This window comes from Eutrigla gurnardus (assembly GCF_963514095.1).
Source record: "Eutrigla gurnardus genome assembly, chromosome: 1".
Classification (NCBI taxonomy): Eukaryota; Metazoa; Chordata; class Actinopteri; order Perciformes; family Triglidae; genus Eutrigla; species Eutrigla gurnardus.
This window is the reverse complement of record NC_139915.1, coordinates 30,075,707-30,100,309: the sequence shown is the minus strand read 5'-3', so window position 1 is coordinate 30,100,309 and position 24,603 is coordinate 30,075,707. Positions and strand designations below refer to the sequence as shown.

Below are 24,603 nucleotides of genomic sequence, written 5' to 3'. Positions count from 1 at the left end.
TAGCCAAGTGTGTAAATCAGCCAGGTTTTCACTCAATCTTCACTCTGGGAGCATAGAGGGGAGAGACACAGGCGCACAGCGACCACCAGATGGAGTCAGAGATCTATCAGTGACACATGGGGAACTGTGAATCTCACATGCAGCTCAATCTGCCTCACACCAGATCAACAGCCATGCCACTTTTAATTCCTTTTTTTAATTCCTCTCATTACAGCCTGGACTCAGGGGGGAGGAGAGATGGCACACGTCTCCACATGCACCACACACAGCTAGTTGAACTCTGCCATAAACATCCAAATTATTAAAACTTCAGTGTTTCTTCTCTGATCTGCTCCAAACTTTGCACACTTGATTAGAGTTCATTCCTGAACACATCTGCACTTTGATATTCACTCACAGTCAGAGCGCCACCTACTGGCGACAGGAAATGTCATTGATTTTGTGACTTTTTCCAAGTTAAAGCCACACCTGATTTTTTTTTATAACTAATTCCTCTCATTTCAGCTTGCAAGGAGGACACAGGGGGAGGAGGAGAGGTCACACTAGGTGGAGGAGGAGAGATGTCAGGAAGGCATGAACATGTGTGTGAGCTCTGTGACTGAAATGTAGTTTCACTTTGGATCCCACCAGATCAACAGTCATGCCACTTTTAATTCCATTTTTTAAATTCCTCTCATTTCAGCCTGGACACAGAGAGGAGGAGAGATGACACACTTTACATGCATCTCACACTGCTGTCAGCTGAACTCTGTCATTAACATCCAAACTATTAAAACTTCAGTGTTTGTTCTCAGAGCTGCTCCAAACTTTCCACACCTGATAAGAGTTCCTTCCTGAACACATCTGCACTTTGATATTCACTCACATTCAGAGCGCCACCTACTGGCCACAGGAAATGTCATTGATTTTGTGAATTTTTCCAAGTTAAAGCCACACCTGATTTTTTTTATAACTAATTCCTCTCATTTCAGCTTGCAAGGAGGACACAGGGGGAGGAGGAGAGGTCACACTAGGTGGAGGAGGAGAGATGTCAGGAAGGCATGAACATGTGTGTATGTGAGAGACAGATGGCTTTGAATGTCAATCGCTTGTGTCTAAACTCACGCCACGAGGAGGTGGCTGCTGCACAGGTAGGCGGCTGCCACACGTGTGAATGCAGGCACTCCACGACCGCACGTGACAGACGGATGCCTTTCGGTGTCCATCGCTTGTGTCTCGACTTGCGCCAGGAGAGGCGGCCGCGCCAAGGGCAGCGTCCACGACACTGCCCTGTGACCGCAGGCACTCCACGACCGCATACGAGCTCGGGCCCGTCACGATACTGCTAGCAGTTTTAATTTTAATACTGTTTTATCTACTTACCAACAACTCCACCAACTGCTCCCTGGCTTTCTGGCGACTGTGACTTGTCAGAAAGACGTCATTGGTGTAGACACTTGTCACTCAAACCTGTCTGACCAATGGGGAAGCACCCGCTCACTGCAGGACGTTTGTGTCAAAATGATTCAATCAAAGAAAAAACGACTTCAAAACTTTTTTCACTTCATTCAAAAATAAAAAAAAACGACTTCAAAACTTTCTTCACTTCATTCAAAAAACTTCAAATGGAAAAAAATACACTTCAAATGATTTTTTATATTTGAGTTTTTCCTTTGATTGAAAATCTTTTTTTTGATTGAAGTAACTTAACTGAAGGGATTGAATAATTAAGACACAAATGTCCTAACATAATATGGCCCAAACACAAAAAAGATTACTTCAATCAAAGAAAACATTTTCAATAAAAAAACAGTGTTCAAATGCAATTTTTTGAGTCTCAAATGTTTTTTTGCATTCAAAAGCTTTTTTTCTATGATTGAAAAAGGTTTTTTTTTGATTGAAGTGATTTTTTTATTGAAAATATTTTTTTTTTTTTTTGAAGCAACTTCTTTTTTGATTGAATTATAAAGACACAAATGTCCTACCCATAATATGGCCCAAACACAAAACAACATTACTTCAATCAAAAAAGTTGCTTCAAACAAAAAAAACTTCACTTCTATCAAAGAAAACATTTTCAATCAAAGAAAAACAGTGTTCAAATGCATTTTTTTGAGTCTCAAAAATATTTTTGCATTCAAACACTTTTTTTCTTTGATTGAAAAGGGGTTTTTTGATTGAAAATATATATTTTGATTGAAGCAACCTTTTTTTTTAATTGAATAATAAAGACACAAATCTACCTCCATATTTTTCGAAGCAGTCACGTGGGTGTGCGTGATTTGTTTCAATACAAGCTCCGAAGCAGAGGTAACATACCCGCCAGACGCCTTAGCGGACTTTCACCGACCGGACTCGCGCCGTGAAGCGATCTCAAGTAAGAGTGTTTGTCTGGGCAGAGACCGGACAGCTGCCGTGCGTGTTTAATGAATCCCTCTCGGTGTGTGACGTTTACCGGACCGCCGAGTCCCGTTCCATGTGGTTGAGACCACCTCACCTTAACCCGCTACGCTGTTTTTGTGCCGCGGCCGACGAACCCGGGTTCGGTCGCCGGGCTTCTTGGTGATAAAGGACAGCTGTTGTATGTTACAGGCAGCCAGGTTTCCCTCCTGCTGTCTTCTTTCCTCGTTCCTTTGTTCCGTCTCCGCGTGCTCGTCCGCCATCTTTCCCTGCTGCCCCTCTCCAGCCTTCTTCACCGGAACCAAAGAGTATATAGACACCAAGAGGCGAATCTCAATGCATTTACATTTAGCTAAGTAGCAGACGCTTTTATCCAAAGCGACTCAGAATAAGTACATTTGTGTGAAGAGTGCAATCCGCCCGCTGGCTAAGTTAACCCGTAGCTAGTAAACAACAGAGATACGTGATAAGATACAGATTTGTGGGGTTTTTTTTGGGAGGGGGAGAGGTAGTAGAGGGAGGAGGGTCAGCAGAGTACAGGTGAACTCTGAACAACAGGGTCTTTGGTCTCTTAAGGGGGATGGGAAGCAGTTAGTGATGTTACGAGATGCGCCGAGGCTTCGAAGCGTGTGTCGAGTAATGGAGGGGGCGTTTCCGCGAAGCGCGTATCGAGGCTTGCTTCATTTAGGGGAGGGGCCAAAAATGATGACGTCCGAAGCCTCGCTGCCCGGCTGTACCACGTGACTGCTTCGGAAAGTGGTTCAGAGTTTGCCGCGAGGTTTTACAGCTTTATAGAACCCTCAGGCTCCATTCAAAATGTGGGTTTTGAAGCAGAGTTGCGGTCAGTTGAGAATTTGGATAGTTTGGATACTAGAGGTTGAATAGCGTTTATATAATTTGAAGATAGTTTGGAGAGTTTAGGGAGAGAGAGTGATGATTTTACCATTTGGGGAAAATTTACACACACAGAATACATTCAAACAATTTATTATACACATATGTAATGATTTATGTACAGAAATTATTTCATCATCGAGCGGCCAGTGGCGCAGTGGATAGGGCAGCCGCCTCATGTACAGAGACTCAACGTCCTCGACGCGGCGATCACGGGTTCGACTCCTGGCTGGTTTCCCCCAATGTCTTCTCCCTGTTACCACACTGTCTGTATAGAATAATATAACAGCTTTAATGATCTTTGAGTAATTATTTGGTTATCCATTTTTTTGTAATTCATAGTCATTCCCAACTAGGGTTGCAAAATTCCGGGAATTTTAAAAAGTGGAAACTTTCCATGGGAATTTATGGGAATTAATGGGAATTAATGGGAATTTATGGGAATATACGGGAATAAACTGGGAATTTTTAAAATTGATGGTTGGCTCTTCAAAGGGGACTTAAATATAGCTGAGGAAAGTTATTTTGTAGCATAATCTTGACTAAAACAAACGGATGCCATTCAAATACACTTGAATATCAATGCCATTCCTAAACCACATGCACAGAGCACACTGCTTAGTGCATGGCTATTGAGACCACACCCCCTACTGGCACTGTGCATGCCTCCATCACATGTACAGAAGATCACTAGAAGACTGGACCACACTTTTGAGCCTGAAGCACAAAGACTATTGAAGGCACACATTTAAGCTTCTGGACTAAACTAAGTGAAGTAAGTTTTGATGCTATTATGGGGAAATATATTTATTTTATTAAAGCTCTAGTCTACGATTTGAAAGGTTTGAAAAAAGCACCCCCCCCCCCCCCACACACACACACACACACACACCCCTCCCCTCTGTGCTCCTCCGAGCTCGTATCGTTCTCCCCTCGCAGCCTCCCACCTCCCTCTTATTTTACAAAAATAGTTCACTAAAATGTGTTTCTGAAAACATTTTAGGAAAGAAATAAGCTATGCAGTTGCTGAATCTGTCTTTATTTTAGATCGACATCGGTCAGTTTAAAAGATTTTCGCAAGCTTGCGGGCAGCGGCGCTCCGTCTCTCGAAATTCGCTGCTCCGCGACGGCATCGCACGGCTTCTTACATAGACAATGAACGGGAACATTCCATTCCATTTTTGAATGAGTGGGGTTGGGAGTATTGAACCTAACATTCCTGTTTTTGACTTCACCCATGAAACAACTAATTAAAACATGTTCTGTTCTACTTTCAAATAAATCTGTTGAAATATCTGTTGAAAACATTTTGTATGGATGTTTTCTTATGACTTCTGTTCATATTTATGCTTGGATATAATATATTCCCAGTTAGTTCCCCTAAATTCCCATTAATTCCCATAATTCCCATTATTCCCATGGAGAGTTTCCAAATATGGAATATTTCCAAAATTCCCAAGCTTAAGTTCCCGTGGAAATTTACCGGAAACTTTCCGGAAATTTACCGGGGAATTTTCCACCCCTTTGCAACCCTATTCCCAACAGACATAACAGACACAAAAATTCAATGCATCACACATTATGTGGTTCAGATACAGCTGCCTGTGATTATACACTTGGCCAGTAGGTGGTATCGTGTGCACATGAAGCTTCGAGAATTGAACCCTTTCTCGAACCAATTGGCTCAAATGGTTCGATGCTTCATGAGGCTTCATCTCGCCATCACTAGAAGCAGTTCTGTGGTCAATGGAACGAACATCTGTGTCCTTTGGATTGAAAGTGACCATTGAACTTCCCATCATGCATTGGGAAACTAGTAGCGCCTATGAAATCTGTTTAGTTTTCCCCCAATTTCCTGTATATTGAGTAGCTCAGAGCAATAATAATTGTAATGATCATATCATTATTACTGTAATTGTTTGTCCAGTCTATAGCAGACACATTTGCCAAATCTAACATTATGTAAAACTGATTTAGAAAATAACATTTATTGTCATAAAAATTGGGGTTTTAACATTAATTTTGTTATTTTTTGACCTGTGACTAAGTGCTCAGCTGTTTTACTTACATCTCCGTGTGATGTTACTGTTTTCCTACAGACGTCCAGCAGCTGATGGCGTGTAAAGAAGAGGTTCCCTTTGAGCAGCAGGACTGGGGCTCCAGTCTGGACCAGGAGGATCCAGAGCCACCACACATCAAAGAGGAACAGGAGGAAGTCTGGATCAGTCAGGAGGGAGACCAGCTTCAAGGGCTGGAGGAGGCTGATATCAAGTTCCCAGTCACTCTTGTCCCTGTGAAGAGTGAAGAAGATGAAGATGATGAAGAGAAGCCTCAGTTCTCAGGGTTGGCTTTAGCTGCAGCCAGCAGCTCAACTGAACAGATGAAAACAGAAGCTGGTGAAGAGGACTGTGGAGGACCGGAACCACAACCAGATACTGATGGCATGACTGAAGACTCTTCTGACATTGATGACATGACTGAAGACTCATCTGAGACTGATGACAGTGATGATTGGCAGGAGACCAGAGAACCTCAGTCAGGTTTAAAGGCATGGACTTATGATGAAGTCCCTGACAGTGATTCTAGATGTAGTACTGGTGAGAAACCATTCAGATGCTCCGTATGTGGGAAAACATTTGACCATAGAAAAAATATGACGATACACATGAGAACTCACACAGGAGAAAAACCTTTTAGCTGCTCAGTTTGTAAGAAATCTTTTACGCAGGCAGGAAGCTTAAAGAGACACATGAGAACTCACACAGGAGAGAAACCTTTTGTTATAAGAATTTTGTATAACCACATGATTTTACTGTTTTAATGACTTTAGTATTTCCACTGATGACCTAAACAGGGCCTAAAGCTATCCTGCAGAACAGCTAACCGTTATCAGGGGCCCTGTGCACATGATGTCTTGTATTACATCTTTTCAATGACGCGTTATCTCCTGTGCCTTTAAAAGACTCAAGTCACAACAATGATTTGAGCACTTCCTCTGTAGCATCCTCACACGTTGTTGCATTGTAACTGCTCCTCTTGTACAAGATTAAAGTCAGACGTCGACTTTACTTATGTCTCCGATCTCCTCCTTGGGTGAATTCAGGGGCGCCGCCAGAAATCTTGGGCTCCATGACAGATTACAATTTTGGGCCCCCCCTCTTATTTTGCGAAAAGGTATGCTGCAATGTGATCATGTACCTAGCATGTTTAGGTGATAACATCATTTGATGGCATCATTTTAAATGCACCACTGTCAGAATTAGACTTTAAGATATTTATTTTCTTTCATGAGCAACTATTGTTAGGCTACCTAGTATGGAGTTAATTCTAAATGTTCATGTGTTGAAACAACTTGCATGCATCACTGTATCAGTACGGATTTATAACAGATGCACATTATGTATACTTCAGAGCCAGAGCTCTCCGGCAAACATTATCAGTAATCACGATTTCAAAATTCATTCCTCTGTTTCCTTCATTTCTGGACTTATTGTATATGATGAAATGTATGCCTTGATGAATAACTAGGCTATAGTTATTTCATACAATTACATAGTGCACTGCAAGAAATCCTCTGAGTGTTTTTGCTTTCTTTTAGGCAGCACTCATTTATTAGAAAACACAGCAAATGTTCAAATATTCAAGATAGATACTTACAAACAATATCAACAAATCCAAACATTTACACTACTCATACAGTAAAGGTACCTATGGAAAAAGGTGCTTTCTTTCACATGCAGTATTATCAACAGGGATTATTTTCATCTGCAAATATCAGTTATGATACAGACTAGTCTTCATGATCGTATTGCTAGTGTTTTTTTCTCTCTCAACTCTCCTTTTGTCTCTTGATTTAAATGCTAAAGTCTAGACGCCGAGGTAAAACATTTACACTACTCATACTGTAAAGGTACCTATGAAAAAGGTGCTTTCTTTCACATGCAGTATTATCAACAGGGATTATTTTCATCTGCAAATAGGCCTATCAGTTATGATACAGACTAGTCTTCATGATCGTATTGCTAGTGTTTTTTCTCTCTCAACTCTCCTTTTGTCTCTTGATTTAAATGCCAAAGTCTAGACGCCGAGGCTTCTTTGTAGCAAAGTCGTGAATTAAATCTTTGAAGTCTAGAGAGAGAGCCAGTTCACTTTCAATTGAGAGGATTGCCAGACTGTTCAACCTCTCCTGTACCATTGTTGACCTGAGGTAGCTCTTGATAAGTTTCAGTTTACTAAATGCCAGTTACTTTCTCCACCAGCAACAGTAACTGGGAGAGTGCAAAAAATCCTAATGGCAATACAAACTTCACCAAAAATGCTCTGGAGTTGCATTCTGTAAATTGAATTGAGGAGATCAAGGCTGGTGCAATCAGAGGGGAAAGTGGCAGAAATACTGTATTGAGATGCCTGATTTCACTCTCAAACTGAGGTGTGAGGTCCTTTGTGTACTTGCTTATGAGTGGGTGACACACAGCAGCAACATCACTGTCCCTTAACTGACCAACCTTAATAATGGCTACAAATTCCTCAACAATGTTTGCTATGGTTTGGAACCGATCTCCAAGTCACTAATAATCTGGTCCATGGCAGTGAAAAACACAGTGTTTCGAAATGTCTCTGCACAGTCGCCCTGAACTGTTTCTTCTGGGGTCTCATCAAAGAACCTCTTTCTCTTTCTCTCACGGCTGAGTTCTTTTTTGAATTGAGGTGGAATCCCCATTTCATTAGCAATCAATGTTGCCTCAGAGAGGAGGGAATCCCATTCATTTCTAAGAGCCTGCATCTCATCTTTGAGTGCATTTACATTGGCTGCCTCCACCTCAAGAGAAATTTTCCCTGACTGGAGTATCACATTCCTGCAATCAATACACTGCAATACTTTCAACCAAATGGTAAGAAGTACAATGGCATCAAATGACATAAAGTACTTCCTCAGACCAACAGCTTCAGCTCTAGCATCATTTGAAAGACTGCATGTACTGAGTATGGAACTAAGGGCCTTGATGACACTAGGTAAGTGTTTTGCTACCGGTTTAACAGCATCAATTCTTGCACTCCAGCGAGTGTCAGACATGCTGTGGAGAGAGCAGCCGGTACTTTCCTTGTATATGGCCCATCGCTCTGGACTGGCACTTACAAATCTGTAAAGACAATTGATGAAGCCAAAAAAAGTTGACACTTCATCACTTGATCCTGCAGCGTGTACCCCAGCAAGATTTAACGTGTGGGAAGCACAAGGTGAAAATGTGGCCAGATTGTTGGTTTAGTATTAGTGTGGGCTTGTACTCCCTTAACTTTCCCAGACATATTTGCACCGTTGTCATAGCCTTGTCCCCTGGAATCACCAATATCTATCCCTAGTTTCTTAAGCACATCCTCGATCATCCCTGCTATTTCACTCCCTGTTTTTTTGTGAAATTGTTTGAATTCAGTAAACCTTTCGGTTATCTCCCATTCATTTGCATCCTCATTATAATGGACATATCTAATGAGCAAAACATTTTGCTCTGTGTGGGAAATGTCTGGTGTGGCATCACAAATAATGCTGTAATAAATGGCATCCTCTCTTTCTCTCAAAATAGATTTAAGGACTCTCTTCCCACACAGTTCAATGAACTCATTTTGAATGTCTGAGGACAAATAATGAGTAAGTCTGGTTTCTTTGGTTGAGTTCCTCACTTTGTCTAGGTGGTCTTTTAAAAGTGCGTCATAGTGGGATACTAGTTCTAGTGTTCCCAAGTAGTTCCCATTGTGGACATTGCCTAACTTTGCTGTTTTACCTCTGAAAGGCAAATTTCTCGATGCCAAGTGCAGCGTAACATCAAGTAGTCTCTCCAAGAGAGCTATATTTTTTTCTATTTCAGACTGGTGGCGAGAGTGATAACCACTACACCACCGTGCAGCCCAATTTGTCATACATGCGGCGCCATTTGACATCACACATCTTGTAACCATGTTCGCTACTCAGAGCACTTTGAGAAGGTCTTTTTACGTCACATGAAAAAAGAATGCATGGAATGCAGAAGAGTGCATTTACACTCTCACTGTGAATTAACCAATCCCTTTTCATCTTTTCTCTGCCATTTGCTGCCTTTGTATATTTTAAGTAATCTGGAAATGGCTTTCCCTCAGAATCTTTGGGCATTTGTTTTTCCTCTGTGGTAGCTAATTTTCTGACAATGCTTGCTCTATCACTGTCAGTTAATTTTTCTGGCCACAACCCTGGATCAGCAGACAGCAGATCTTCAGGTTCTGCATGCTGCTCAGTCTCACCAATGTCCCTCAACTCAGCCTCTCTCTGCTCCTTACTCTTCGCTGCTTCTTCCTCATCATCTGTGCTGCTAGTACTCGCCCTGCTCTCTTCCTGTATTTGAACACCTCTGGTGTCCTCTCTGGTCTCCTCTCTGGCTGCTGCATCATGGCCTGAAGAGGGACCTGGCTCTTAAGTATCCATAATGTGCATAATACAGTCTGTTATAAATCCATACTGATACAGTGATACATGCAAGTTCTCTCACCACATTAACATTGCATTTAAATGAACTCCATACTAAGTAGCCTAACAATTGTTGCTCATGAAAGAAAAGAAATATCTTAAATTAATTTGAAAGTGACCATGGATTTTCCATTTTAAGGTAACAGTCTTTTCAGCCTAATTCAGCCTGTTGTCTGTTATCACCAAAACTTTAATATGCCAACTACCTTGGTAGCTGCTCCCTGTATAAACCCTGTTTTAACCCTAAAGCCTATATCTATGGATTGTATTGCTCACCTCCTTCTCCTTCAACTGGGTTTTGGGTTGAGAGCAGGTGTCCTCCTGAGGCTGAATCTGTGCATGTTGAGGGCACCTCATTAGTTATGAAACTGGTTATTAGCACCAGCATAATGTAATATTTTATCTTGCATATTAGCCTAGTTTATCACACAAGTTCATCTAGTTTTGTGCAGACCTACATTACATATTCATCTGATCTCCCGTGGCAATAAAGGTAGAGAATTTAAATAAAATGGCACTGCACTGCTAACTGTAAATTGTTCTCTTGATAGGCTAATCCAACCACGTTAATACGAAATCTGTTGGTCTATCCTTCGCTAGCATATTGTAAACACCAAGGTGAGTGACTAATACCTTTCTTTGGGAAAAACTGAGTGACAAGTTGTCTGCCCTTTTTCTCCCTCTCAGCTTTCTGCTGCTTCTCTTTACGCTTTTGGTGACCGGACTTCATAGTTCAGTTCACTTAACGACCCACCATCAGTCCTGCTTAGCGACTGCAAGCACCTGCAAGCAGCGGTAGCGCTCACGTCAGAACAGCTGATCATGCTCTGAGCATACACATTTCACGTGTCCTGCTCTGCCAGAATCAGACTGTACCAAAAAGAGAGGGGGGGCGGGGTAAATGACAACATGAAATGTTGTTATAAAAATGTTATAGAAAACGACAACCATGTTCAATTTGGGGGGCTGCACGGTGGTGTAGTGGGTAGCACTCTCGCCTCACAGCAAGAGGGTCCTGGGTTCGATTCCCGGGTCGGCCCGGGTTCCTTCTGTGTGGAGTTTGCATGTTCTCCCCGTGTAAGCGTGGGTTCTCTCCGGGTTCTCTGGCTTCCTCCCACAGTCCAAAGACATGCAGGATGGGGATAGGTTCATTGGTGACTCTAAATTGCCCGTAGGTGTGAATGTGAGCTTGAATGGTTGTTTGTCTCTATATGTTAGCCCTGTGATAGACTGGCGTCCTGTCCAGGGTGTACCCTGCCTTCGCCCAATGTCAGCTGGGATCGGCTCCAGCCCCCCCGTGACCCTGAATACAAAAAGGTAGAAAATGGATGGATGTTCAATTTGCTTATTTTAACAGACGAAATTATACATTTTATTCCAAAAACCTAAACAGGGCAACATTATTAAAATAATATTATTAGCCCCTCAAAGGGCCCCCTGTCAGTGCCGGGCCCTTGGAATCGTCCTAACCTTTCCCCCCCTGGCCTCGCCCCTGGCTCAGACTAACAAAGAAATGGTGATTGCTGTATTTTTTGATGTAGAAAAAGCATATGATATGCTATGGAAGGAAGGGCTACTCATCAAACTCAATAGATTAGGGGTAAATGGAAAACTTTACAACTGGGTGTTAGATTTTATGTTTGAAAGAACAATAGAGGTTAAGGTGGGCACAGAATATTCTAAAACATATCGCGTAGAGAATGGAACGCCACAGGGAAGTGTCTGCAGCCCAATCCTTTTTAATGTTATGATTAATGATATTTTTGAGCAGGTTGAGCAAGGTATAGGCAAATCATTGTATGCAGATGACGTCATTACGGCATTATGGACAAGGGGCCGGAATCTTGCATATATACAGAAGAAATTGCAGAGAGCAATTGCAACAGTGGAGCAGTGGGCAGATGAGTGGGGCTTTAAGTTTTTGTTTCAATACAAGCTCCGAAGCAGAGGTACCATACCCGCCGGACGCCTTAACGGACTTTCACCCACCGGACTCGCGCCGTGAAGCGATCTCAAGTAAGAGTGTTTGTCTGGGCAGATACCGGACAGCTGCCGTGCGTGTTTAATGAATCCCTCTCTGTGTGTGACGTTTACCGGACCGCCGAGTCCCGTTCCATGTGGTTGAGACCACCTCACCTTAACCCGCTACGCTGTTTTTGTGCCGCGGCCGACGAACCCGGGTTCGGTCGCCGGGCTTCTGGGTGATAAAGGACAGCTGTTGTATGTTACAGGCAGCCAGGTTTCCCTCCTGCTGTCTTCTTTCCTCGCTCCTTTGTTCCGTCTCCGCGGGCTCGTCCGCCATCTTTCCCTGCTGCTCCTCTCCCGCCTTCTTCACCGGAACCAACGAGTATATAGACACCAAGAGGCGAATCTCAATGCATTTACATTTAGCTAAGTAGCAGACGTTTTTATCCAAAGCGACTTAGAATAAGTATTTGTGTGAAGAGTGCAACAGTACATCTCTATCAGCACAGTGAGGATTTCAATCCGCCCGCTGGCTAAGTTAACCCGTAGCTAGTAAACAACAGAGATACGTGCTAAGATACAGATTTGTGGGATTTTTTGGGAGGGAGAGAGGTAGTAGAGGGAGGAGGCTCAGCAGAGTCCAGGTGAACTCTGAACAACAGGGTCTTGGGTCTCTTACGGAGGATGGAAGGAGTTCTGCGGTCAATGGAACAAACATCTGTGTCCTTTGGATTGAAAGTGACTGGAAAACTTCCCATCATGCATTGGGAAACTAGTAGTGCCTATGAAATCCATTTAGTTTTTCCCCAATTTCCCATATATTGAGTTGCTGTGAGCAATAATAATTGTAATAATCGTATAATAATTACTGTAATTGTTTGTCCAGTCTATAGCAGACACATTTGCCAAATCTAACATTATGTAAAACTGTAAAACATTTATTGTAATTAAAAATGTAGGGTTTTAACATTTATTTTGTGTACCAAGTTTTTTTTGACCTGTGACTTAGTGCTCAGCTGTTTTACTAACATCTCTGTGTGATGTTACTGTTTTCCTGCAGACGTCCAGCAACTGATGGCGTGTAAAGAAGAGGTTCCCTTTGAGCAGCAGGACTGGGGCTCCAGTCTGGACCAGGAGGATCCAGAGCCCCCACACATCAAAGAGGAACAGGAGGAAGTCTGGATCAGTCAGGAGGGAGAGCAGCTTCAAGGGCTGGAGGAGGCTGACATCAAGTTCCCAGTCACTCTTGTCCCTGTGAAGAGTGAAGAAGATGAAGATGATGAAGAGAAGCCTCAGTTCTCAGGGCTGGCTTCAGCTGCAGCCAGCAGCTCAACTGAACAGATGAAAACAGAAGCTGGTGAAGAGGACTGTGGAGGACCAGAACCACAACCAGATACTGATGACATGACTGAAGACTCTTCTCACATTGATGACATGACTGAAGACTCATCTGAGACTGATGACAGTGATGATTGGCAGGAGACCAGAGAACCTCAGTCAGGTTTAAAGGCTTGGACCGATGATGAAGTCCCTGACCGTGATTTGAGATGTAGTACTGGTGAGAAACCATTCAGATGCTTCGTATGTGGGAAAACATTTGACCACAGACAATATATGAAGATACACATGAGAACTCACACAGGAGAAAAACCTTTTAGCTGCTCAGTTTGTAAGAAAACTTTCACGCAGGGAGGAAACTTTAAGAGACACATGAGAACTCACACAGGAGAGAAACCTTTTAGCTGCTCAGTTTGTCAGAAAACTTTTACAGAAAGTGGAAGTTTAAACGCACACAAGAGAACTCATACAGGAGAAAAACCTTTTAGCTGTTCAGTTTGTAAGAAAACTTTCACGCAGGGAGGAAACTTAAAGTTACACATGAGAACTCACACAGGAGAGAAAACTTTCAGCTGCTCAGTTTGTCAGAAACAATTCAAATACCTTCAAAGTGTAAAGAGACACATGAGATTTCACACAGGATAGATGTTTCAGCTGCTCAGTTTGTAAACAAGACTCGGTGAAACCTCGTATCTGGCTGGACCGTGTCTGGTCAATGAGCCTAATTGCAGATAAGTCAAACTTCTCAACTCAACAATTATTTTGTTTAACACCACATGAAATGAAATCCATCTCTCTCTCGACTCGAATTGTTTCTACAATCTACAGCCCACCAATCAGTCACCATTGCAACACTGTTGTTGATGAAGCAGACCAATCAAGTGATTTCCTTGCTGCATTAGCCCCGCTGTACGTCATACTGTGATATTTTGGTATTTTCGTCAAGCCATGTGTGAATCATTCGTATAAATGCACGTTCACGGCTTTCTTCAGTAGATCACGGTGTTGCTCACAGATTTACTGATGCAGACGTGTGGCCGCGGACTTTTCACCAAGTCAGCTGCAGCGTCTGATGGACATGTATGAGGAAAAAAAGCGTATTACATGCAAAAAAGGAAATACGGCTGAAAAGAGTGTGGCAGACAATTATGGCGGACCAATTGAATGCGAAGCCTAAAAGTCTACATTTACTAACCACGGATCTTAACTGAAACCGTCATTATTGTACCATTCAAGCAGTGCCTTGGTTTTTGTGTATTTGTGTGTGTAACCTACTTTATTGAGCGGCCTGTACTAGATGGTCTGGGTGAATGAAACTTACTTGTGTGTGCTTTAGAGCACATTATACTGGAATATCCGGGACTCTTATTTTGAAATGGCATGAACAGGAAGTGTCCTATCTGTAATGTGCTGCTATGAACTATGTGAGTGCAATAAAGTAGTGGCCACACATGTATGACTTCATATGTTGCCCTTCTGACTGACTTCATTGAAAACACCTTTGAAAATAATAATGGTCACAATGTTAAAATAATAACAGCAGGCTGATATGTAGCCTACCTGTGGTACTTTAATGCAGTTTCAGGAAAATAAGGCAAAATACATGGATAAGAACATGGAATAACTGTCAAAAAGACATCGGTTTCCGATTGGAGTAACTGCTGACTGAACAGAGGCTGGAATAGGAAGCAGGATTTGGGCTTAGCGAGGGAACTTCAGGCTTATGGGTTTTCCAGCTTCTTTTGTCTGTCATTTGTCTGAATGCAAAATAGAAATCCACCACTAGATGGGAGTAATTCCCACACACTCTCTTTAAAGGTTGTATCAGCGATTCTGGGCCGAAACATAAATGATCACATTCATCTGTTTTTACCTCACGATCCGCTAGCTGCCCGCCCCATAAGCAGGCCGTCAAAAAAACGCGTCTTTCTCGGCAGCCTAGGCTACGAGATCGCACAAAAAAAAGGGTACTACCAACACCTCAAAAGCAAAATAAACATGATAATTTTCAAAACACGGGAGGGAGGGGCAAGCGTCTTGCCCATGGACACAACGACCATAACACAGTGACAAGGGCGGGGAACGAACCGGCGACCCTCCGAACATTGGCCAACCCGCTCTACCAACTGAGCCCCATGCATCCAGAGAAGATGGATCCCTTGAATCTCCAAACTGTGTTCTGAAAAAGGTCCTCGTAAACAACAGCAGGCCACGTTTGTGAAGAATATAGAAGCAGGAACTGAGAGTTAAATTCACACACTCGTTTCTGGTCTAGTCCTCATGGGGCCCTCTGCTATGACCTCACTTTAAGTGACTTTAAAGTTATGTATTGTTATTTACATACACTTTGAAGGCATACAAATTTATTTAAACCTTTATTTTAACTCGTTGGTCACTGAGGTTTCCCTCATTTACAGGGACGACGAGTTTACACGCAGCAGCAGAACATAACAATTACATTTTATAACAGTTGCAGGAAGAATTACAAAGGTCAGACACCATATGTTTAAAATCAGCAAGAGTAGGAATAATCTCCAGCTCCAAAATATGTTGGAGAATATTCCATGAGTTGGGAGCATCAAAGGAAAAGGCAGATTTACCAAACTCTGAGTGTACAAAAGGGACTTTAAGAAATAGTAAACCACTAGAGCGAGTAGAATAGGATCCAGAGCGCCATTCTAATAAAGATGAGATGTATGGGGGCTGTTTACCAGTAAGGGCTTTAAAGATAAACATGTACCAGTGCTTCATGCGTCTGTCAGAAAGGGAGGACCAACCAACTTTTTCATAGAGGAAGCAATGATGAGTGTCATATCTATCCCCAGTTATAAATCTGAGAGCAGAGTGATGAATGGAATCCAGAGGTTTGAGGGTTGTGGCTGCTGCATGTCTGTAAATGATATCACCGTAGTCCAAGACTGATAAAAAGACTGATTCTACAATTCTTTTCCTGCTGGGTAATGGGAAATAAGCTCTGTTTCGGTACAGAAAGCCAACCTTCTGACGCAGAGTGGAGGCAAGGACATTAATGTGCAATTTAAAAGTTAGCTTTTCATCAAGCCATAAACCAAGGTATTTATATTCAGTGACTCGTTCTATGGATGAGCCATCTATGGTTAATAAATGTGTATTTGAAACCAGGTTTCGGGAACAAGTGAAAAGCATAAACTTGGTCTTTTTTGCATTTAAGACTAATTTCAAATTAATTAGACTTTAGACCAGACTTTACACATTGGCGCCTAGAAGATAAATAGTCAGCAAACCAATCACAGGCATTAGCATGTCAACCTATGTTATGTAGACTATTCAACAGTATTTGATGATCGACTGTATCGAATGCTTTCGACAAGTCAACAAATAAAGCAGCACAGTGTTTTTTCTTGTCTAATGCTGTGATTATGTCATTGGTAACCAGAGTGATGGCTGAAGTTGTACTGTGATTGGCTCTAAATCCTGATTGTTGGGGACTGAGTATCGAGAAGGTGGAAAGAAAGCCCTTCAGTTGATTGTTTATCAATGTCTCAAGCACTTTTGCAAGGCAAGGTAACTTAGAGATAGGACGATAATTGTCTGGGTTATCCCTGTCTCCTCCTTTGTGCAGGGGAATGACATGGGCGGATTTCCAAACAGGGGGAAATTTGCCAGCAGAGATGGAAAGATTAAATATGTATTTAAGTGGCTCTGCAATAAATGGGGCTGCCAGTCTGATGAAAAATGGTTCTAAATTATCCTCACCAGTAGAGCTTCTAGGATTAATCAATTCTAGTTGGTTTAGTACCTCTTGCTGAGAGACAGGGTTAAGAGAGAAACAAGGGTTAAACAAACAATCAGAGCTGATAATTGGTGGAGCAACAGTGGACCTGAAATTCTGATCGAACAGAAGGCCAGCATCAGCAAAATGTCTATTAAATGCTTGACAGATGTTAGTTTCGCCTGAGACATCAGAATCATTTACACGCAGGTGTGTCGGCAGAGCACTGGAAACTTTAGGTTTAAGTAGTTTTACTGCATTCCAAAATGTAGCAGGGTTGGAAGAAGAGTTAGAGATCAGATAATCAAAATACTCGGTTTTAGCTTTCCTCACAGCTGTAGTACAGCGGTTACGAATCTGACGAAAAGTGAGCCAGTCATGAGAGTTACCAGAGTGTCTAGCACGAGACCAAGCTAAATTTCTGTGCTTGAACAAGCTAGACAGTTCCTGTGAGAACCAGGGTGTTACTCGGTTCTTAATTCTAATTTTCCTAAGGGGAGCATGTTTGTCTACTAACGAGTTAAATGTCATCACAAAGCTGTCTGTAGCAGTTTGGAGGTCAGTGGCTTGGATTTTTGATTCAATATTACATGAAGCAAGGTCATTGAGGAAAGCTTGGCTGTCAAAGTTATTGAAATTCCTCCTTTTAACAGTGTGTGATTTTGTTTTTGGCAACTGTATGCTCCTGACACATGCTGTGGGGCAATGATCACTTATACCTTGGTCAAATACACCACAAGCAGAGATTCTATTACTATTGTTCGAGAAAATCAAATCAATAAGGGTAGACCGTGAGTAATTGTTAGGATTTGGTCTGGTAGGCTCAGTAACAAGCTGACATAAGCCAAGATTCCCATTAACTTATTTTAGGTAATTTGAGGCACCACTCAACCAATCAAGATTAAAGTCACCCATCACAATCATTTCAAAGTCCAGGTATAAGGAAAGTATTTCGGCTAGACAATCAATAGAGCTTGAGTCAGCTGAAGGAGGCCTATATATACCAGCAACACAAAAATTACTATTCTTCCCCAGAGCAACCTTCAAAATGAGAAGCTCAAAACATTTTGGGATGGAAACAGATTTTAGGACTGAAACCTCAAGGTTTGATTTGACATATATTGCCACTCCACCTCCTTTGCCAACCCTGTCGCATCTGAAAATATTGAAGTTATCCAGAGCTACTGAGGAGTCACTGACAGATTCTTTCAGCCAAGATTCAGACACAACTAAAATCTCAGGATCAGACTGTGACAGGAGAATTTTAACATGTTCTAGTTTATCACGATGTAGAAGGCTTCTTATATTCAGGTGAATTAATCCTAGGCCATTTCTTTGCTTGAAATATTGTGGATTATTAAGTAGGATTGGAGTATGGTCTATGATTGGTGACTGAGATATAGTAGGTTGTGTGGACACTGGTAATAGGTTAAAAGGATTAACAGTGGATGAGCGAGACAAATATGGAATACATTTCCTGGCAGTGTTCACAGTAGTAATCTGTGAGACTGTGGGTGAGATAGGAGAATTAACAACAGCAGGGGGAATTTTCTTAGTGATATGATTGTTATGCTGAAGTGAAGCAGTAATTTGAATGAGATTGTAATAATAATTCACAGCTTTAGAACTGTGATACTGATGAGAATTCCTTTCAGAGATAATAGTTTGAATCGGGAGCACAACAAAAGAGGATCTGTCACTGACAAGGAAAGAGGTAGATTGCACTCCAGACCGCACGGGGGAGCTAGAGGTAGACACGGTATTCGGGGCTGCTGCTGCAGGCGGCACTGGCGAGGAAGAGAGTGCAGCGTGGGTGTGTGATGATGACAGTCAGGCACATGTCGAGTACTGGACACTGATACTGAAGTTAGTTTTTAGCATAGAGGTACCAAGGCGGTTTGGGTGAATACCATCAGTAAGAAGAAGTTGGAGCGGCCCCAGAACAAATTGAAGTTATCTATAAAACCTAATTTGAGTTCTTTGCAAGTGGAGAGCAGCCAGGAATGGAGGTAGAAGACCCGGCTGAATCGTTCCGAACTACATGACAGTGTTGGAATGGGGCCAGATATGAACACCGATTTGCCAGCGCTGTGCAGGAGACTGAGGAGGAGTTTAAAGTCAGCTTTTATCAGTTCAGAGGGCCTGCAAGTAGTGTCATTTATTCCAACGTGCACTATGATTTTGGAAACCGTGGAGGGAAGGGAGTGCAGAAGCTCAGGGAGTTTTTTTTTTAAATGACAGGCACAGTGGATCCGGGAAAGCACCGCGTGATTGCGTTGAAGTAACGGACGTGTTTGATAATGGAGTCTCCCACGATGAGAGTGGTGGGCGGGAAGAGGGGATGAGGAGCTTGTCGGTGGGATCCATGACAAGTGGATGGCAAGGGAGGAGAACGCACATTTCCAGGAAACTGAAGATGCGGTAGTGGCTGGGGCTCAGTGGACTGGCCAGGTGGATCCGAACCCGAGTCCTGTGGAGGAGAGGAGGCGGCGGCTGGAGGAGCAGTCGCCCGATCCGTAGCTGCGGTAGGTGGAGGAGATGCGGCGGCGGCGGCTAGAGGAGCAGTCGTCCGATCCGCAGCAGCGGCAAGAGGAGGAGATGCGGCGGCGGTGGCGGCTGGAGGAGCAGACGTCCGATCCGCAGCAGCGGCAGGTGGAGGACATGCGGCGGCGGTGGCTGGAGGAGCAGTCGTCCGATCCGCGGCAGGAGGAGGAGATGCGGCGGCGGCTGGAGGAGCAGTCGTCTGATCCGCAGCAGCGACAGGAGCGTCAGGTGGAGGTGAGGCGGCAGCGGCAGCAGCAGTGGCGGGGGGAGCAGCTGGCGGTGGCAAAGCTGCTGCAGCTTCAGTGGACAGGAGCCCGTAAACGATCTGAGAGCTCCAGACAAAGTCCGGGGGCAGGTGGATGCCATTTAGCACCCTGAACAACATCAGTCCAGAGCGACTGGGCTGCTAGCTGGTTTGGAGTCGAGCAGAGGACCACCGGGACCCTCGGTTTAGCTCCTTTTGGTGTTGAGCAGCCGGATAGGTGTGGGTGTGTAGATGGTTCCCAGGGGACTGTGTCATGGAGGGCTGTGGAGAGTGTGGAGATCTTCCGTGACTGGTTGTGAGTCAGATCAATAAACTGAGACAGCAAGGACTCGCTGGATTTGAGCTCAGTGGATAGTCGGCGATTTTCTTCCAGCAGGTAAGCGATCCTTTTATTGGCCTCGATGAGCAGTGGGTTTTCTGCGGGTGATATGGATGAAGCCATGGATGCAGCTGGGGAAACAAAAACAACTGCGGCAGCAAACGAGTGGTCTGACAGGGGTGTATGATCTGTTTACTGGTAGCTTAAGGAGCAATGCAAATGAAAGAAACATACACACGAGGACTCCAAAATGGAGTCCGCTGCGTTTGGATAGAGAAATCAGCTTTTGATCACCCAGGAGTTTAAAACTTACGGACGAGGGCCCAGCGACTGGGCCCAGTGAGTTGTCTAGGCGTCCGGTAGTTGTAGTGCTGCCATGTCGGCACAGTCGTGCAGTGGTATCCTACAAAAAACTTGTAGTCGGCTCGTCCGATGATTAAAACAACAGCCCGAATGGATGAAGTGCTAATAAAAAGCAGGGCTTGAGTTTAAAATGTTATAAAAAGCTTATAGAAATGTGTGGCAAATTTCTAAGAAGCGAAATCACGGAAGTCACCCGAACGCCACGCATGCCAAATAAAATAATAATAACTAATAGATATCACCATGAAACTTCCCCAGTTGATTACTGACAGCCAGTCAATTATTTAGTTAAACGTTTTCTGAAATACTTAAATATGCAATCGAGGCATTATCTAACGGCAACTTTTAGTGAGTTTAGCAGAAATCTCAGATGAAAAAAAAGAAAATGTGTTATGGAAGCTAAATAGAACATTTAAGAATTGATCAGTGTATGAAAGCTTTTTCCTGGAGTGTCTCATATACTTACATAGCAAAGCTGTTTAAAACCAGACAACAAGCATTTAAAACACATTTTCACACTAATTGAATCAATAAGTGGTGTTAGTAGAAATGAACCTTCACTCACAACCTCGTGTTCCTTGATTTGATGCTTTTGTTTTTGGTCCAAACAAACGATCTTCATCTGGTGTCGACGCGCTGCAAAGACTGATAGCTTTTTTTAAAAATACTATGACTTTTTTTCACAACTTTGTCCAAAATGCTGTACTATTTACTTTTCTTTTTTTTCTTATGTAGCACTTTGAGATTGTTTGCTCAATATAAAGTGCATTACAAATAAAATAAATTATTATTATTATTATTATTACTTTTTTCGACATACTATACTATGACTTTTTCACAACTTTTTTCGACATACCAAACTGACTTTTTCAACATACTACTACTTTTTACATAACTTTTTTCAACATGCTATACTATGACTTTTTTCATAACTTTCTTTAAGAAATTGCAATTTTTTGCCTTACCTAAATTTTTATTATTTTTCACTGAAGCGAGTTAACTGTGGCTCTGCTATTTAGGCCTAAAAGCTGAATGAAGCCACAGCCACAAGCCTGACCAACAACTGGTAGAAGGTAGATAAAAAAACACCCAAAAAGTGAGTGTTTAGCAGTGGTTTTTGTAGGGCAATGTCCAGACTGAGTTTGGAGACTCCAAATGGCCACTTTGTGCCAAATGACATTATGGGTCTTTGGAGGTAAATCATTCTACTTTTTTTTGTTTATTTCACCAATACTTTAACTACTACTAATAAAAAGAAGAAAAAGTTTCTATTTTTTCTTCTTTTTTTTATTTCTCAGGTTACCCAAAACCTCTCCAAAAGTGGCCAAATGAGCTTATCATTATCCAAATGAATGTAATGTGACGGAAAACATACAAACATAACCATTTAGGTAGAAGAACAGTCAAACCAAATAACTTCTTTGTAAATGGTCTTTACTTTTTGAATTGCTGTATTTGGTAAAGAAGTGCACAATTTAACAAATAACAAATATGGCCTGAAAACTGGCTGTGGTGGATCAACATCTACCTCACTGACATCATGCCATTTGTCCTCAGAGCTGCTGGTGTAAGCAGTGTGTTGAGATCTGCCCCCCTTCCTCTCTATGATCTCCCCTTCACACCTCTGGCAGCAGTTGGGGAGGCTTCGGAGACAGCAGCAGCAGCAGCAGGGGTTGTTGTTGTTGTGGAGGTGGAGGGCTCTTCAGCGGGGGAGGTGGTGGTCTCTGGCTCCCAGTCCTCTCAGATGACTCATCTGATGAAGGGCTGATCCACGGCAAATGTCAAATATCATAGTAAACAATCATTAGCTATATTATTATTATTATTATATTACTGACCCTCTGATTGAGGTGCATCCATCCATCCATTTTCTACCGCTTATCCTGTATTCAGGGTCGCGGGTTGGCTGGAGCAGATCCCAGCTGTCATTGGGCGAAGGCAGGGTACACCCTGGACAGGACGCCAGTCTATCACAGGGCCGACATGTAGAGACAGACAACCATTCACGCTTACATTCACACCTACGGATAATTTAGAGTCATCAATTCACCAATCCCCATCCTGCATGTCTTTGGACTGTGGGAGGAAGCCGGAGAACCGGGAGAGAACCCACGGGAACATGCAAACTCCACACAGAAGGACCCTCTTGCTGTGAGGCGAGAGTGCTACCCACTACACCACCACAGATTTCTCCTCTGAAGCAACTAAACACACACTATCTGCTCCCCACCCCAGTACCCATCATGAAAGTACAGCTGGGATCGGCTCCAGCCCCCCCGCGACCCCGAATACAGGATGAGCGGTAGACAATGGAAGGATGGATGGAACATCATGAAAGTAAGTACCAAGCTGTGATAGTTGAATAACATCACCTTTGTATTCATCACATATCCTGTACATATGAAACATATCCCACAAAGTCACATGACACTTTTATTTTGGAAAATCGAGCGTGCTCCTTATTCATAAACGCATTGAATAATAATATAATAACATTTTGAAAATGTATTTAGATACTCACCGATCTAGCAAAGCATCATGTCCTGGGACGAACATCCTCCTCCTCCTGTCATCAGCGCTGCAGCCGCTCCCCTCCTCCCATCCTCGCATCCCTGATAATTATTCATCACTGTCGCGGGTGAAAAACTCTACGGCGTCTTCCAAAGTCTTTCCTTTTACTTTAGACATCGTAAAAACACTAAAAACAACCCAAAAGAAGAGTAAATACAAGCCTTCTGTCGCGAGTGAAGCTCTGGCTCACTTGAGAGACAGATTGTTCAGCCAATTCGGATCGCAGAATCACGGAAGAGGGTTTGTTTTTTCCGGAAGAGTCTGACAGACACGGAAATACACAGCATCCATAGTCAGCCCTCCGTGGTAAAGCGGTACAAAGCGATAAACAAACAATAACAATATCTTCTTCAGAGACTCTCAAAGTAAAAACATGGCTTGTTATGGATGATTACCGGAGTTAGCGTGCTCTTAAGACTAAATGACTACTTTTGTTGTTTTGTTTGGACTCCTACCTTTCTCTGCATACCAGGATTACCATGCTACATGTTGTTTTTGAACTTCCAGACAGCTCGAAAGGTAGGGAACTGCCATCCAATTATTGTTTTTTTTTCTGTGCACTCCTTGCACACACGCTGTGTTTGCTTTTGATGTGTCTCTGTGAGCCTAAAACGGCTGGCTTTGTTCGATTCACGAGACTCGCAGCTTTCAAATGATGTATAATATGATGCAGACGCATTCAAAATAATATTACTTTCTCTCTCAACTTGTCTCGACTCCTACTTGACAACCCACAAGTGATCTGTAGGTTGAGACTTGGGCATTGTGGGTTGAATCAATCTTTGTATGTTTTTATTAAGCATCATAATGGGCTTTGTGAGTGTGGGAAGTCTGAAACAGTTGAACATGTTTTATTGAAATGTAACAAATATACCACAGAAAGGAGAATTTTATATAAGAGTGTATCACATTTGGGAGTTCTGTCATTTTCAGATAAATCTTTATTGGGTCAAAATAAGAATCACCACTTGATGCTAAAGTAGTATTCCAGTTTTTACAAGATACAGGGCTGTATATGAAAATTTGAAGAAATATTATCCTTAGAGTGATTTCCTGAGGAGGGCAGTAATACGCCCAGAAGCGTCTAAACTGCCGGAAATCCAAACAAAGAAGAAGAACCCACATGCGCGCGCACCGATAAGCGCAGCTTTTAACCATTTTTCGAAGCAGTCTATGGGTGTGCGTGATTTGTTTCAATACAAGCTCCGAAGCAGAGGTAACATACCCGCCGGACGCCTTAACGGACTTTCACCGACCGGACTCGCGCCGTGAAGCGATCTCAAGTAAGAGTGTTTGTCTGGGCAGAGACCGGACAGCTGCCGTGCGTGTTTAATGAATCCCTCTCGGTGTGTGACGTTTACCGGACCGCCGAGTCCCGTTCCATGTGGTTGAGACCACCTCACCTTAACCCGCTACGCTGTTTTTGTGCCGCGGCCGACGAACCCGGGTTCTGTCGCCGGGCTTCTGGGTGATAAAGGACAGCTGTTGTATGTTACAGGCAGCCAGGTTTCCCTCCTGCTGTCTTCTTTCCTCGTTCCTTTGTTCCGTCTCCGCGGGCTCGTCCGCCATCTTGCCCTGCTGCTCCTCTTCCGTCTTCTTCACCGGAACCAAAGAGTATATAGACACCAAGAGGCGAATCTCAATGCATTTACATTTAGCTAAGTAGGAGACGCTTTTATCCAAAGCGACTCAGAATAAGTACATTTGTGTGAAGAGTG

General features: G+C 43.0%; 1 long non-coding RNA gene across 1 annotated transcript in view; it reads right to left on the bottom strand.

The window, feature by feature from the left end:
• LOC311031050 overlaps positions 1–24,603 on the bottom strand; it is a 544,877-nt gene that overhangs the window by 197,063 nt on the left and 323,211 nt on the right. The gene's annotated exons all lie outside the window — the stretch shown is intronic.